General features: G+C 41.0%; 1 long non-coding RNA gene across 1 annotated transcript; it reads left to right on the forward strand.

The window, feature by feature from the left end:
- The first annotated feature begins 7,261 nt into the window (after nt 1–7,261).
- LOC118566781 lies at nt 7,262–12,682 on the forward strand. Its single transcript, XR_004933279.1, has 2 exons — nt 7,262–7,539; nt 12,153–12,682. It is a non-coding gene; the product is annotated as an uncharacterized LOC118566781 (long non-coding RNA).
- The last annotated feature ends 2,936 nt before the right edge of the window (nt 12,683–15,618 follow it).

Here is a 15,618-nt window from a genome sequence, read left to right on the forward strand (position 1 = left end):
ACAACAGTTCAACCCGGAAAAAGTTACCAAAATTAAGTACATATGTAGCAAGCATTTTGTTGGAGGAAAGGGCCCAACCGAAGAACATCCTGACCCAATTCCAGCGACATCAAGTAGTGAACAGGTAAGAGTATTTTGGTGGCCGACATGTTAATAATGTAGCGCCTGCTACCATGATAGCATATAGGCTATCATGGTAGCAGGCGCTAACATGATACCCTGCTACCAGGATAGCTTACTCAAAAACATTTCAAATAAGACAAGCATTAAACATATACCGATCCCTGGACGGTGATTACAAACAAAAAAAACGGCCGACGACGCCATAATCGCAGCGCAGGAAAAAAAAACAAAGCTTACCGTTGTTACGTCAATCCGCGTTTCCCCATCACATACGGTTCCCCCTTCGTCTTCTTGCCGCTCCGCCCCGCCCACGCGGCAAAATAGGCGCGTGCTCATGATGAGCACTGAGAAAGCACGCGCGTGGCAAGCACGCGCTTGTTCGGCGCGCTTGTCTGAGGAACTACGGACACCGTGAAAGCTCAAACAACATGTTTCGGCAAAGTTGTCACACTTTCTTCACGTTTTTGCGGGAAACTAATAGTAATAATACTAATAATTATAATAAATATAATAAATATATATGTTATACATATTATGATTATAATAAATAATATATATTTTATACATATATTATAATTATAATACATAATATATGTTTTATATATATATATATATATTATAATTATAATACATAATATATGTTATAGTTATAATTATAATATATATATGTTGTATATATTATAATTATAATATGTTGTATATATTATAATTATAATAGATAGATAGATAGCATAATGCTATATGAATTAAAAACAGGGCAATGCAATTTAATGCTCAATATTACCCATCAGATACCGTTTTCCCTGTTTTACAGTGGGGGAACGCTATCTGATGGCCATAAATCTCCCTTCAGATACCGTTTCCCCTGTCTTAAAGTGGGGGAACGCTATCTGATGGCCATATTTCACCCATCAGATACCGTTTCCCGTTTTAAAGTGGGGGAACGCTATCTGATGGCCATGAATTTCACATCAGATAACGTTCCCCCTGTTTTACAGTGGGGGAACGGTATCTGATGGAGACATTTCACCCATCAGATAGCGTTCCCCCTATGTTAAAATCACCCATCAGATAGCGTTCCCCCTGTTTTACAGTGGGGGAACGCTATCTGATGGGTGAAATATGGCCATCAGATAGCGTTCCCCCACTTTAAGACAGAGGAAACGGTATCTGAAGGGAGATTTATGGCCATCAGATAGCGTTCCCCCACTGTAAAACAGGGAAAACGGTATCTGATGGGTAATATTGAGCATTAAATTGCATTGCCCTGTTTTTAATTCATATAGCATTATGCTATCTATCTATCTATTATAATTATAATATATACAACATATTATAATTATAATATATACAACATATATATATTATAATTATAACTATAACATATATTATGTATTATAATATATATATATATATATAACATATATTATGTATTATAATTATAATATATGTATAAAATATATATTATTTATTATAATCATAATATGTATAACATATATATTTATTATATTTATTATAATTATTAGTATTATTACTATTAGTTTCCCGCAAAAACGTGAAGAAAGTGTGACAACTTTGCCTAAACATGTTGTTTGAGCTTTCACGGTGTCCGTAGTTCCTCAGACAAGCGCGCCGAACAAGCGCGTGCTTGCCACGCGCGTGCTTTCTCAGTGCTCATCACGAGCACGCGCCTATTTTGCCGCGTGGGCGGGGCGGAGCGGCAAGAAGACGAAGGGGGAACCGTATGTGATGGGGAAACGCGGATTGACGTAACACCGTTCGATCAAGTCGGCCCGTTTTCCGTTTTTTTAAGCCCTCGACACTCAAGCCATCGTTTGAGCTGAAGGTTGGTGTGTTCTTCGACAGTGCGGCCAGTAATCCGTGCGCCTGGGACATCGTCTTGGGAAAGTTTAACGGCAGCAAAGTCGGTCATATCGCTGGTTCTGTTGTGCGTGTAATAGCTGGTTGCTTTGGGCGTTCTCTACCTGTATGACCTAAGCGGCAAAAGGGGCGTTGCTCTTGAGACGGTGACGTCACGTGCGCGGTACGCTATTCCTGCGGGAAACACCGCCTTCCGCATGTCGGCTTTGTTTTTTTCCGGCCAGCACCTTTCTTACTCTGAATCCGAGGCTTGGCTGACAGCAAGGTTATTGGCGCATTATCGCCACCTACTGTTCTAATTCAACCCCCTACACCGCAGCAACAGACCTTCACAAAATAAAAGCATGTGAGCAACATGCGTTAACGCGCGTTAAAGAAAATATCGCCGTTAATAGTCTAATGTAGGGTGACCAAACGTCCGTATTTCCCGGGACATGTCCGTATATCACGTCCTGTCCCAGGCGTCCCGGGTTTTTTTTATAAAGTGAGGAAATGTCCTGTTTTTTAAATTACCTTCATTGGTAGGTCACGCTCCGTGTGACGTAATCCCTGAGCCGCGTCAGTGTGGGCAGCCCTGTTATTAATCAGAAGATAGAGTCCTCCCTCGCGCTTGTCGGCCGCGCTTGTCTCTTATCCACCCCCCCCCCCCCCCCGCCCGCTCGGCCGCGTTTGCATTACAACCAACCCCCAACCCCCCCCCCCCCCCGCTCCGAGGTGAGGTGTCCTGGTTTTCCCAAATGAAAATATGGTCACCCTAGTCTAATGACTTAACGCGAAATTAACGCGTTAACTTGCCCAGCCCTAATATATATATATATATATATATATATTAGAGTGACACACGCTGCTTGATTTGCTGTACTGAATCATGGAGAGTGAGCAGAGTTATGCTGGTAGTTACGCCACGTTTCGGTCTTTTGAGTTGGAGGATTTTTCACTCTCCTCATCCCCGGCGGTGTAGGAAGGTTTTTGTGAAAACAAGCAGGCCAGACTCTGATCAATTTGACCTGCTGGCTCAAGGTCCTGACTCAGTGAAGCCACTACCTGGCGCTGCAGAGTCAAATGGTGGACAGAATTGGTCCGGTTATATATTTGTATTTTTGTAGCTTTGGAGGCGAGGGTATCAGAATTGGAGACCCAACTCCGTGCTGTGGAAAAACCTGCTGATAGCCGCTCCTTTGCTAGCGCGGAGCCACAAAGAGTAACTTCACGTAGCGAACTAATAGCCGCAGCACCTGAACAGCCGGTTAAGCAGGCCGGCTGGGTGACGGTTCGTAGAAAGCATAGCTCTAGATTTCAGCCCCCAGATCACCACCAACCCGTCTGCATTTCTAAAAAATTTTCCCCACTCAGCGACAGTCTCGCTGAGGAGCCGACCTTAATTATTGGCAGCTCCATATTAAGAAACGTGGCACTAAAGACACCAGGGACCATAGTTAAATGCCTGCCAGGGGCCAGAACGGGCGACATAGAATCCTACCTAAAACTACTGGCTAAGGATAAGCGTAAATACAGTAAGATTGTTATTCACGCCGGCGGTAATGACACCCGGTCACACCGATCGGAGGTAACTAAAGTTGGTGTTGCTTCGGTGTGTGAGTTTGCTAAAACAATGTCGGACTCCGTAATTTTCTCTGGTCCCCTGCCTGATCTGACCAGTGATGACATGTTTAGCCGCATGTCGTCATTCAACCGCTGGTTGTCTAGGTGGTGTCCCGAAAATGACGTGGGCTACATTGATAACTGCAGAACTTTCTGGGGAAAACCTGGTCTGATCCGGAGAGACGGCATCCATCCCACTTTGGATGGTACAGCTCTTCTTTCTAGGAATCTGGCCGGATTTATTAGTTCTCCTAAATGCTGACAACCCAGGGTCCAGACCAGGAAGCAGAGCCGTAGTTTAACACACCTCTCTGCAGCTTCTGTACTGTTACCCACCCATTACCCTATTGAGACAGTGTCTTTCCCACGGCCAAAACTAAACAAATTAAAAACGGATCTAAAAGGAGCATATCATAAAAATCTAATAAAAATCAATACAGCTCACTTTGAACCAAAAAATAAAACAATTAAATGTGGTTTATTAAATATAAGGTCTCTCCCTCCAAAGACTTTGTTAGTTAATGAATTGATTTCTGATAATCAGATTGATTTATTTTGTCTCACAGAAACCTGGCTACAAGAGGACTACGTTAGTATAAATGAGTCAACTCCCTCCAGTTATTTAAATTTCCACATTCCCAGATCTGTGGGAAAAGGAGGAGGCAACCATCTTTCAGTCTGATTTATTAATTAGTCCCAGGCCAATTAATAACTACAGTTCTTTTGAACATTTAACCCTCAGTTTCCCTCATCCAAACTGCAAAGCAATAAAACCTCTTCTGTTTGTTGTTTTGTATCGTCCACCAGGCCCTTACACTCAGTTTCTGGATCAGCTGTCAGACTTCTTATCTGATTTGGTGTTAAACACTGACAAGGTTATTATAGTGGGTGATTTTAACATTCATGTTGACACTGAATGTGATAACCTTAGTGTAGCCTTTAAAACTATCCTAGATTCAATTGGTTTTGTTCAAAATGTGAATAAACCGACGCACTCCTGGTTACATACTTTAGACCTTGTGCTGACATATGGCATTGATTGTGAAGAATTAACAATATTTCCTCACAATCCTGTCCTATCTGACCATTTTTTAATAACCTTTGATTTTAATCTAATTGAGTTCTCCACCCCCAAAAGAGCGTTCCATTATAGTAGATCTTTGTCGGATAATGCTGTATCAAAACTTAAAGAGTCTGTCCCCCTTTTAATATCCTCAGTATTGCAGAAATGCCCTGTAGATGGCATCAATGCTGTTTCTTCCCATTCACAAATCAACACCTTTGTTAACGGTGTGACTTCCTCATTGCATTCTGCATTAGACAATATAGCTCCTTTGAAAAAGAAGCTGATAATTCACAGGAAGCTGGCTCCCTGGTTTAATTTAGAGCTGCGTTCCTTGAAGCACAGTGTTAGGAAATTGGAGAGAAAATGGCGCTCTACACACCAAGAGGAATCCTACCTAATCTGGAAAGACAGTCTATTGTTGTATAATAAGAGCCTTCGCGGAGTTAGAGCAGCATATTTTTCATCATTAATTGAGGAGAATAAAAATAATCCTAGATTTCTCTTCAGTACGGTTGCTAAACTTACCCAGACCCACAGCTCTGTTGATCCATCCATTCCCTTAGCTCTTAGCAGTAATGACTTTATGGGATTCTTCATAAATAAAATTGATGCCATTAAAAATAAAATAATTGGCATCCTCCCAAACATGATTACCTCATCCTCAGTAAGTAAGGCAGCGTTGGAGGAATCTTTAGAACCTGCACAGTGTCTGAACTGTTTAGAAGCAGTAGAGCTTTCTGGGCTATCTAAAATTTTAGCTTCATCTAAACCTTCTACCTGTATGTTAGACCCAATCCCAACCAAGTTGTTTAAGGAGATATTCCCATTGATCAGTGGCCCTATTTTGGACATGGTTAATCTATCCTTAGTAAATGGATATGTACCACAGGCTTTTAAAGTAGCTGTTATTAAACCTTTAATTAAGAAACCTTCTCTTGATCAAGATGAGTTAGTAAATTACAGACCTATATCTAATCTTCTTTTCCTATCTAAAATTCTTGAGAAAGTAGTTGCTAATCAACTATGTGAACATTTATAAAGTAATGACCTACTTGAGGAGTTTCAGTCAGGCTTCAGAGCTCATCATAGCACTGAAACGGCTCTGGTGAAGGTCACTAATGATATTCTCATGGCCTCAGATAATGGACTTGTGTCTGTACTTGTCCTGTTAGATCTCAGTGCTGCATTTGACACAGTTGATCACAATATTCTCTTACAAAGACTTGAGCATACTGTAGGGATTAAGGGGAAAGCATTAGGCTGGTTTAAATCTTATCTGTCGGACAGATTCCAGTTTGTTCATGTTAATAATAAATCTTCTTCAAACTCTAGGGTCACTTTTGGAGTACCACAGGGTTCAGTCCTTGGGCCAACTCTCTTTACAATATATATTCTTCCAATTGGTAAAATTATCAGGTAGCATGGGATTAATTTCCACTGTTATGCTGATGACACTCAGCTATATTTATCCATAAATACTGATGAATCCAATCAATTACTTTAACTACAGTCATGTCTTGATGACATCAAAAGCTGGATGACTTTAAACTTCCTGGTTTTAAATTCTAACAAGACAGAAGTTGTAATCTTTGGACCAGAGTCCTCAAAAAATAAACTTCTTAATCACTCACTTAATCTGGATGGCATTAACTTGGCCTCTGGTAATAAAGTAAAAAATCTTGGTGTTATTTTTTACCAAGACTTGTCATTTCAATCCCATATTAAAGAGGTTTTCAGGGTTTCCTTTTTTTACCTCAGGAATATCGCCATAATTAGAAACATTCTGTCCAGGGGTGATGCTGAAAAACTAGTCCATGCATTTGTTACTTCAAGGCTGGACTATTGTAATTCTTTACTATCAGGAATATATTTCTGTATAATATGATTGATTTTGACTTTGTAAAGTGCCTCGAGATGACATGTTTCATGAATTGCCGCTATATAAATAAAATTGAATTGAATTGAATAACAGAATGTCCACAACTTCTAATAAAATTGTATATGCTTCTTTAATTAGTATGCTTTTAGCAGGGAATTAGCAACAGCATTGAGTAATTTGACAAATTAAAATTTAATCAACTTCCTATCTCTTATCTAAGGCTGCTTACTAATGCGTTCAGGAGAGGCTTTTAAATTTGGATGAGCAAACGGACCCGAACCTCAGATGGAATCCCAAAGTGTCTTTGATTTCTGGGTAAAGGAGTTGTTAAGCCAAACAACTTCCCTTCTTGTTGGAAAAATGTGAATGTAATCATTTTATTTCCATAAAGTTACAGGTATTTGGTTTGTTTTAAGAGTTTGCTTTCAGGAAGGTTCTGTTGTATTTAACCTTAGACAGGAATAACAAATAATTCTCTCAGATAAGGAATCCCTTGCTCCCTTCTTTGCTTTCCACCCCCATGTTGTAAATTCCTGAAGCCTCCTGACCCTTTTTCAACCCTCATGTTGTAACCTCCTGACCCAACCCCCCTGACCCTTTTCTCCTGATGTGTGAAAATAAAAGCAAGAGGACAGAAATGACCCAGCGCAGACAATCCTAAACTTTTCAGGGAGTGCAGTTCTCCGTTTGGGTCATCCTCTCTCCTCTTCTATAAGAAGAGTCTGAAACTTGTGTTGTGTGCTTTTCATTCTAGGATAAAAGGGGTTATCTTTAATAACCCTATCAGCCTGGTGCCGTGACGCGGATCCCAACATATCAGCTCGCTGACGAGAGTAGCGGACACGCTGAAACCCACCGGTGGTCTGAGTCAAGGACCTGTCTAAAGTCCCGGGAGGTAACTTCCTCGCTGGGCCAGCGTCATAGGTTAACTCCTTTCGCCAATGAGGGATTGACGGGATCCGACCGGGAGAAAAACACACCACAGCAAGTAAGTTTTAAAGCGATCGGTTAAAGTCCGTCGTTCAGGGTTTCGGGTGATTAAAAGTTCCCCGAACAGTTGTGCAAGCGGTTTTAGTCGCTTGTAACGGGTGATTAAAATAATCCCAGAAAAGTTAAATCGAGAGGTTTGAGTCCCTCGAAGCAATACGACCGGATTTCAGTCCGTCGTAGAATTAAAAGTAGCTAAAAAACTCAGGTTAAAGTCTTGAACGGTACCTTAAAAGAAAATAAACAGGATTAAGGTCCTGGAAGGTAGATAAACACATTGCAAAAGTAATTAGGATGGGTTCAGGACAAAGTAGAAGGGGAAATCCCAGAGGGGATGAAAAGTTTGTGTATCCAAGTAAATTTAAAATGTTATTGCAATAAATATTATCATATATATTGCTTAATATTAAAAAATACTTGGAGAAGTGGAAGAAAAAGTATAAAATAGATGGTGTGTTGAAGGTGAATCAATGGAAAAACGTTGTGTGCCGGCTAAAAATAAGCGCTGCGAAAGAAAAAAAAGAGGGGAAATAAAAAATGTGTGCGTGTATGTCTATGTCTATGTGTGTATGTATGTATATAAATATATTTATAGCTATTTAAGGGCTTGATGTTGCGCGCTGTAAGTTAATTCAAGCACAAAATAGGCAGGATGAGAGACAGTCCTGTGCAGCAGGAGGGGTTGGGTTGGCTGATGGAACGACGGTGACTGCAGCACCGCCGCGTCCGGCTGACAACCTTCCCCCAACACCTGTTGATCTCCCACAAAATTAGGCTCTAAATAAAAAAGAACTCGCCAGAACAATACTAAAGTAACGCAAACTATGGTAGCAACTGAAGAAGGCAGACCACCACCGTGTAATCTCTTAACCCCCCCCAGAGATATTTCAGATCTGTACCCAGACCTGGATGGACTGAGTAAATCAGATCATTCGTTATCAACAGACCTGTCCAAATGATTGTATCCTATGGTGCAGGTCGCAAATGCTAATGTAGGAACACAGCAGCCTCAAACAATCCTAGTTTTCTGTCCGTGGTCGTTAGAAGAAGTCAGAAAGGCTGAAGAATGTGTAATTCTCCGCAGGAAGATCCAGAATTATGGATCCAAGACATGGAGGGAATTTATAACTCATATGGTTTAAATGGACATGAGTTCGGACAAGCCTTACAGTCGTCAGTGGGAAAAAAACATTGGGGAAAAAAATAAGGGCGAATTATACAGGCAGAACCCCACAAGGCGGAATATTTGAACATGAAGCGTAAATGGGGAACAGCAGCAGACGCCGCGGGAGCAGTTTTCGCAGGAGGGCGGATAATTGGAAATTTGGGATCCATAAAACAATAAAAATACTTATATCTGTTAATGGAAGGTTTCCAGCCGCATATATCTGCGTGGGTTAAAAAACACTTAGTTACACTGATAACGTCTAACGTAACCACAGTTATGGAATAGGCCTAGGCGCGTCACGCCGAAAAAAACGTTAAAAAGGGAGGTGGTGCGTCTGGAGGGGGGGACACATTTTCTGGGCAGATCCTTCATGTTACCCAGACGAAATATTTGCTTTCCAAGCCACTGGAGCGTCGAGGAGGTTTCCGAGGAGGCAGGGGCGGTCCTAGCGACCGAGGGGGCTTTCAGCCCAAATCAGTAAAAACAGATGGGGGGTGCTGGAATTGAAGGGTCACCTGACCATTGTTCCAGGGAATGTCCCAATCAGATACAAGCACCTCATCTGCGGGGACAAGGAAGAGACCGCAGGGGCAGTTCTTCATATAAAATGTGACTAGGGGCCTAAAGCAAATGGGGATCCAGACCCATTAAAAACAGTAGATGTGTATGGAGCATGGGAGCTTTTAAATGCATTAAAAGAAAGAAAAAAAACATACATAGTGCTTACAATTAATGGACAGCCAGTTACTTGTTTATGCAATTCAGGAGCCTATAAAACATGTATAAAAGATATTTTAAGACTAAGAACTTCTAAAATGTCCATTTTTGTAAAATCAGCAAATGGTCAAACATCCCAAGAATGGATGTTAAAAGCATTAGAAATAAAGGACCCTCAAACAGGAAAAAAGGTATGCTCCTGTAGTAATGTCACTAACTTGCCCCGTTAATTTGTTAGGACGGGATTTAATGGAAAAATTAGGCATTGCAGTTTTCCCACCCAGAGTGGAATGAAGGTTTCCGTGTAGAACAGGAAATGTCGCTGCAACAAAATCCTCATGTGTTTTATGCACTATGCTTACCATCTCTGCTCCAAATAAAAGAGAAAAGCAAACCTATGCAAAATGCTAGAAGCACATTGTCAAATCCAGAGGATGAAACTCGGTTAGCTGATCTACAAACCACTATGAATGTGTGCTTAACCTCAGATGAAAAGTTTGAAAAACAGGAAACCACAATTGTCGCTACAGATGAGAGTTCATTTGCAGCAGTTACTGTTATGCTTTCTACACAGATGCAAAATTTGTATTGCTTATCATGGGAAATTTTTTTTGTCATTGTTTAAGATCACTGAAGAGCAGTGGAGAGACACAGGCCCGCGTTTAAAAGCTGCAGACAGACCGTCTGATTTTCAGCTGTGCCCACACAAAACAGGCTGGCTTTATAGCCCTAGTACAGAACTATGGAAACAGCCTTACAAAGTTCTGTTCAATGCAGAACCCTGTGTCCAGGATTTGGCATGAGACAAAATATTCCAACATTCTTTGCTATCAGAATCCAATGAAAATGATTTAAAAGGTGTTCCAAATGCTTTGTGGTCTACAGGGCCAACTGATAAAGGATTATTGACAACTGTAGAACCAGTTAAAATAGTTCCTAAATTAAAGTTCAGGCCGCAGATAAAACAGTACGGGCTAAAATATGAAGAACAGGAAGGTAATATGGCAGTTATAAAAAATTTATTGGATGCAGGAATAATTAGACCATGTCCAGATTCTCAGTTTTTACTTTCAAGAAAGAGGAAAAATATACATAGAGAGACACCTGCCACAGGGATTTGTAGACCGTTCTACAATTTTTATCCAGGCTATTTTAACATGCTTGGAGAGCTTTAATCCAAAGCATGGAAGTAAAGTATTAATGTACATAGATGGCCTTCTAATTGCATTTAAACAGCTGCTACATCATTTTGGCTAAAATAAGGGAAACAAAGTTATCAAAGATAAAATGCAGTGGGTGCAGAAACAAGTCCGTTACTTAGGCCATGTTATCTCAGAAGAAGGTAAAAAGATACAGGAAGTCAAGAATTGCTATAGTAAGTGCGCCCAAACCAGTCACTAAAAAACAAGTGACGTCTTTTTTTTTTTTGGATTATGTTATTACTGCAGAGCTTGAATTCTACATTATGTAGAGAAAACTTAGCTTCTCTTAAAATTTTATTCATGACATGCTGATGGCCATGTCGGAGACAATCCAGTGGACCTTAAAAGCAGAGCAGCAATTCACAGAGCTAAAAGTAAAGCTTATCTCAGCAACGGTCTTAGCTCTAGTTTTACGACTTCTGTGTTGTTTACAGCCCCGTGGTGATAAGCTCAAACCTGTAGCAGCAGCAGCGCTACCCCCATGTCTGCAAGCAGTTTGAGCAACTACCATGGCTGTAGGAAATTCAGCTGAAGCGGTCTGGTTTCATTCAACCACTAGACCCCCATGTAGTAGATGTATTACAATTTGGTCTTTCTGATATTTGCCTAGAGAAAAAAACAGAGCAAATCATTGTTCTAGAAGTGTTGTTAATTAGACAAAGAGCGCCAACTGTAGAAAAACATAAATGTGGGTAAAAAATGTAGCAACAATGAATCAGAAGGATTCTATAGTTTGTAACAAAGCAGTTCTCCCTAAAAGCTTATTCCAAGCAGCAGCTCTTTTGAGCCATGGGCAATTGCCATGTCTCAAAAAGGGAGGGATAACTATAATACAGCAACATATGGATTTAATTCATAGTATTTAATTCTTACAAAAAAATATTTTTTTGTAAAGCCTGTAAGATTTGTGTTAAAAATTACCCTCAGGTTAATTTTATATCAGAAGAGTGAAGGTTTCCAGAACAAAAGGAACCTTTTGAAGTGATGCATATGGATTTTAATGAACTGACAAAGTGGCCCTTACAAATACTGTCTGGTAATGATTGATGCATTTTCAAAATGGGTTGAAATAGTTCCAGCAAAGCACAGATGCACTGACAGTAGGTAAGATATATGCAAAGGTTTGGCATCCCACATTACAGTGAAAATGGTCCACATTTTCTGATCAGCAAATGGCAAGCAGGTTACAGATAACCTTAAAGAAACACCGTGCCACAAAGTGCAGAACTTGTGAAAAGGACAAATAGGACATTTAAATCCAGACTTAAAAAGTGCATGGAAGAAACAAAGAGGCCATGGCCAGAATGTCTGGACCTAGTAAAACTGTACCTGAGAATAACTCCAACAAGCAGTGGTTTGACTCCGTTTGAAATAATATATGGCAGACCATATAAATTACCGCTGTTCACAAAACAGACGCCACCTAAGGAGGAAGGAAAAACTCTAGCAGACTATATGAGAGAAATGATGCAGTTTAAAAAAGTGTCCAATGCAAATTTACTGCCAGGAGAACCTTTGTCTCCACAGGATCCACAAGCAGTGAGACTAGGAGACTGGGTGTTCATCAAAATCATCAGAAGGAAGGACTGGGCGAGCCAAAGTTGGGAAGGACCATTCCAAGTGCTCCTGACCACGCCAACAGCTGTGAAGATCGCTGAAAGACCTTCCTGGAGTCACCTCAGCCACTGTAAGTTACAGAGAGTGTTAAGTACCTAAAGGTTGGAACAGTGGGGAAGTCCGACTACAAAGGGGTTTGGTTTTTTAGGGCCACTCATCTCAATCTCGGTGAAGAAACAAACTGATCCCTGTTCTTTAGAGTCCTGGGTAAAATTAACATCTCTGCTAACCTAGCAAAAATGGGGTTCCCACGGAGATGGGGCTCCTTTGCGTTGTGGCTATGCGTGCATTATCTGTTTGAGTCCAGATCCGCTGAGTGAGAGAGGAAAGAGGTTCATCCACTCTGCTGCCATGAAGATTTGGCTGGGTGATATCCCAAACCACTACGATGACAACCTATGGGAAACGTATGCAAGAACTGTAATCCAGCAGCATAACAAGATTGCTACGTGTGTTCTGTCATGCCTAAATCTACCAAGCAGCCTACCTTGTACATAACATCCATGAACATCTCACAGGCTATTTGTTTTGCATCATATGCATTCCAGTTTATGTCTGCTCAATTAATGAATGCCACGACTGGGAAGATTATGATGGAACGAGTGTGCAAAGGAGTAAAGTCGTCACTGTTCTCTAACAGCAATGTTACAGGCTATCCCACCAAGATGAAGGCTGTTATGCCTAAAGGAATAAAACATCCAGTGTATTCACTCACCTAGAGGGAACAATACGGTGAAGGTAGGACATGCAGCAGGATGCCAGAGTACCATCACTGACCTTTACTCTGACTTTGTCTGCGGCATCATCCCTAATGGAACGTACACGAGCTGTTCTACTTGGAAACCACAAGTCAACTTTCCTACAGAGGGTGGCTGGTTCCTGTTTGGAGGAGACAGTATCTATCCATCGTTGCCTGTAAACTGGTCAGGTACATGTGCTCCTGTGTTTGTTTCTGACCACACTATCATCATCTCAGCTCAGGCTGTGAAGGACCATCACTCTGCTAATAGGAGGAGAAGAGAACTCAGCTCCAGCTCAGTGTTCCAACCCGATGATCCCATATGGGGTTCCAACGTTCCCTCTGAACATAAGCACTGGAGCACAGCGAATAAAATAGGACTTTCCCGTGGTTTGGAGTTGGTAAATCTATGCTGATGATTGAGACATTGGACTATAGAATGAAGACCCTGGTAAACATGACGATGGACATCAACAAAGGACAAAACAAACAATTAAGTTTAATGGTACTGCAAAACAGAATGGTTTTGGACATGTAAACTGCTAGCCAAGATGGCGTATGTGTAATGATTGGAATTTCCTGCTGTACGTACATTTCTGATGTAAATGAAACTCATATTACTGAAGCTATGTCTGCTTTGAAGAATCTGCAACAAGCAATGTCCCAGGACGCTGTTCCTCTAAGTATGGACTTCTTTTCAGGATCGTGGTGGCACCTTTTACTAAAAATAATGACACCTATTATTATTGTTCTTATTATTCTTTTTGTTTTTACTGCTTGTGTAATCCCATGCCTAAAGTCTATGATTGCTAAAACTATGGGAAATGTAATGTTTCAATATCAAATGCTTTCACAAATCCCTCTTGAAGAAATACACCCCGTAGTTTAACTTTTCCCTTGTTAGATGCTTAACAAAATGACAGTCTCATTGAAAATACAGACTGCAAGAAAAGAATACTTGAAGTAGGTTAAATTAAGTTTTCAATAAAATGATTAAAAGGGGGAAAATGTTGGAAAAATGTGAACGTAATCATTTTATTTCTATCAAGTTACAGGTATTTGGTTTGTTTTAAGAGTTTGCTTTCAGGAAGGTTCTGTTGTATTTAACCTTAGACAGGAATAACAAATAATTCTCTCAGATAAGGAATCCCTTGCTCCCTTCTTTGCTTTCCACCCCCATGTTGTAAATTCCTGAAGCCTCCTGACCCTTTTTCAACCCTCATGTTGTAACCTCCTGACCCAACCCCCCTGACCCTTTTCTCCTGATGTGTGAAAATAAAAGCAAGAGGACAGAAATGACCCAGCGCAGACGATCCTAAACTTTTCAGGGAGTGCAGTTCTCCGTTTGGGTCATCCTCTGTCCTCTTCTATAAGAAGAGTCTGAAACTCGTGTTGTGTGCTTTTCATTCTAGGATAAAAGGGATTATCTTTAATAACCCTATCACTTCTCTCGATGGCAACCCCAATTTCACGTTAATGCCCAGCTCACAAAGACTCACGCTTTGAGACCCTGCTTTGATGTCTGTGTTTGAGGTCCGTCTCTTCTGCTCGACAAGTTGGTTCAGCTTCAGAACTGACATCTCACAGGTGAAACCCACATTTTCGGAACATCTAGACTCTTCTCATCAACCAGGTCAAAACCACAGCAGTTCTTGTTGGCAGGATTTGCAGAATTGTTGGCCCCGAATCGTGGAAGAACACAGAATGGTGGGTAATTGCTCAGTCTCTGTGGTTCTCAGAGACAGGTGTTCTTTCCCTTGGCCCGTTGATCTTCTTTTCCCATCTTGGGTCTTTTGTTCTTTTGCTCCGCGATGCGTGTCTTCTTGAGTCGAGATCTGAGCCACTAGCGCACAGATGATCGTTCCTTTATGTGGTGAAAGAACTGTTGGGAGGTTGCAACGTTTCAAACCCTCCCCCTGTACCGAACAACAGCACCACGTCTCTCATTTCCTCTCAACCTTTACCCTAGGCAGCGAGTCAGTTAAGCTGAAGGTCTGGTTCCTCTTTGTCAGTTGAGCTGAAGTTCTGGTTCCTTCTTTCTAGTATTGCAAGGGGCCCCTCGACCTTTACCCCACTCTCTGAGTCGGTTGAACCAAAGGTTTCGTTCCTCTTCTTCTGCTATAGACAGACCACATCCTCTTTCTTCTCAGGCAGACTTCCTGTAAACAACATCTGCTCCTTCTCTCTATCGTTACTCTTTCCATACCTCGCTCATCTACTCCTCCACAGTCCCACATCCTCTTCACTGAACATGTTAATTCTATTTTTCTACTCAGCCTGTCTACACTAAAACACTCATTACTTAATTTATTTAACACATAAGTGCTTGATCCTTTTAGAAAAAGAAAAACAATCAGTCAACATATAATTCAATACAGAGAAAACAATCAGTTTAAACATATAATTACAGAGCTCTCTATGTTGCCTTTTTAACTTAATACATTTAAAACTAGAAGTCCCATAGAATTTCAGTTTTCTTGCAAGCCCCCCCCCCCTTTAAATTTGTGTATTCATTCCACCTTGCTAACTGTCCCTATTGTAATGCAAATAACCTGTGACGGGTCCTAGTTCCTGAGCTGAGAACAGGCCATAACCATGCTTTTCCAACAAGGCAATGCAGAGCCTATTTATATTGTC

This window comes from Fundulus heteroclitus, chromosome 18 (genome assembly GCF_011125445.2).
Source record: "Fundulus heteroclitus isolate FHET01 chromosome 18, MU-UCD_Fhet_4.1, whole genome shotgun sequence".
NCBI classification, from domain to species: domain Eukaryota; kingdom Metazoa; phylum Chordata; class Actinopteri; order Cyprinodontiformes; family Fundulidae; genus Fundulus; species Fundulus heteroclitus.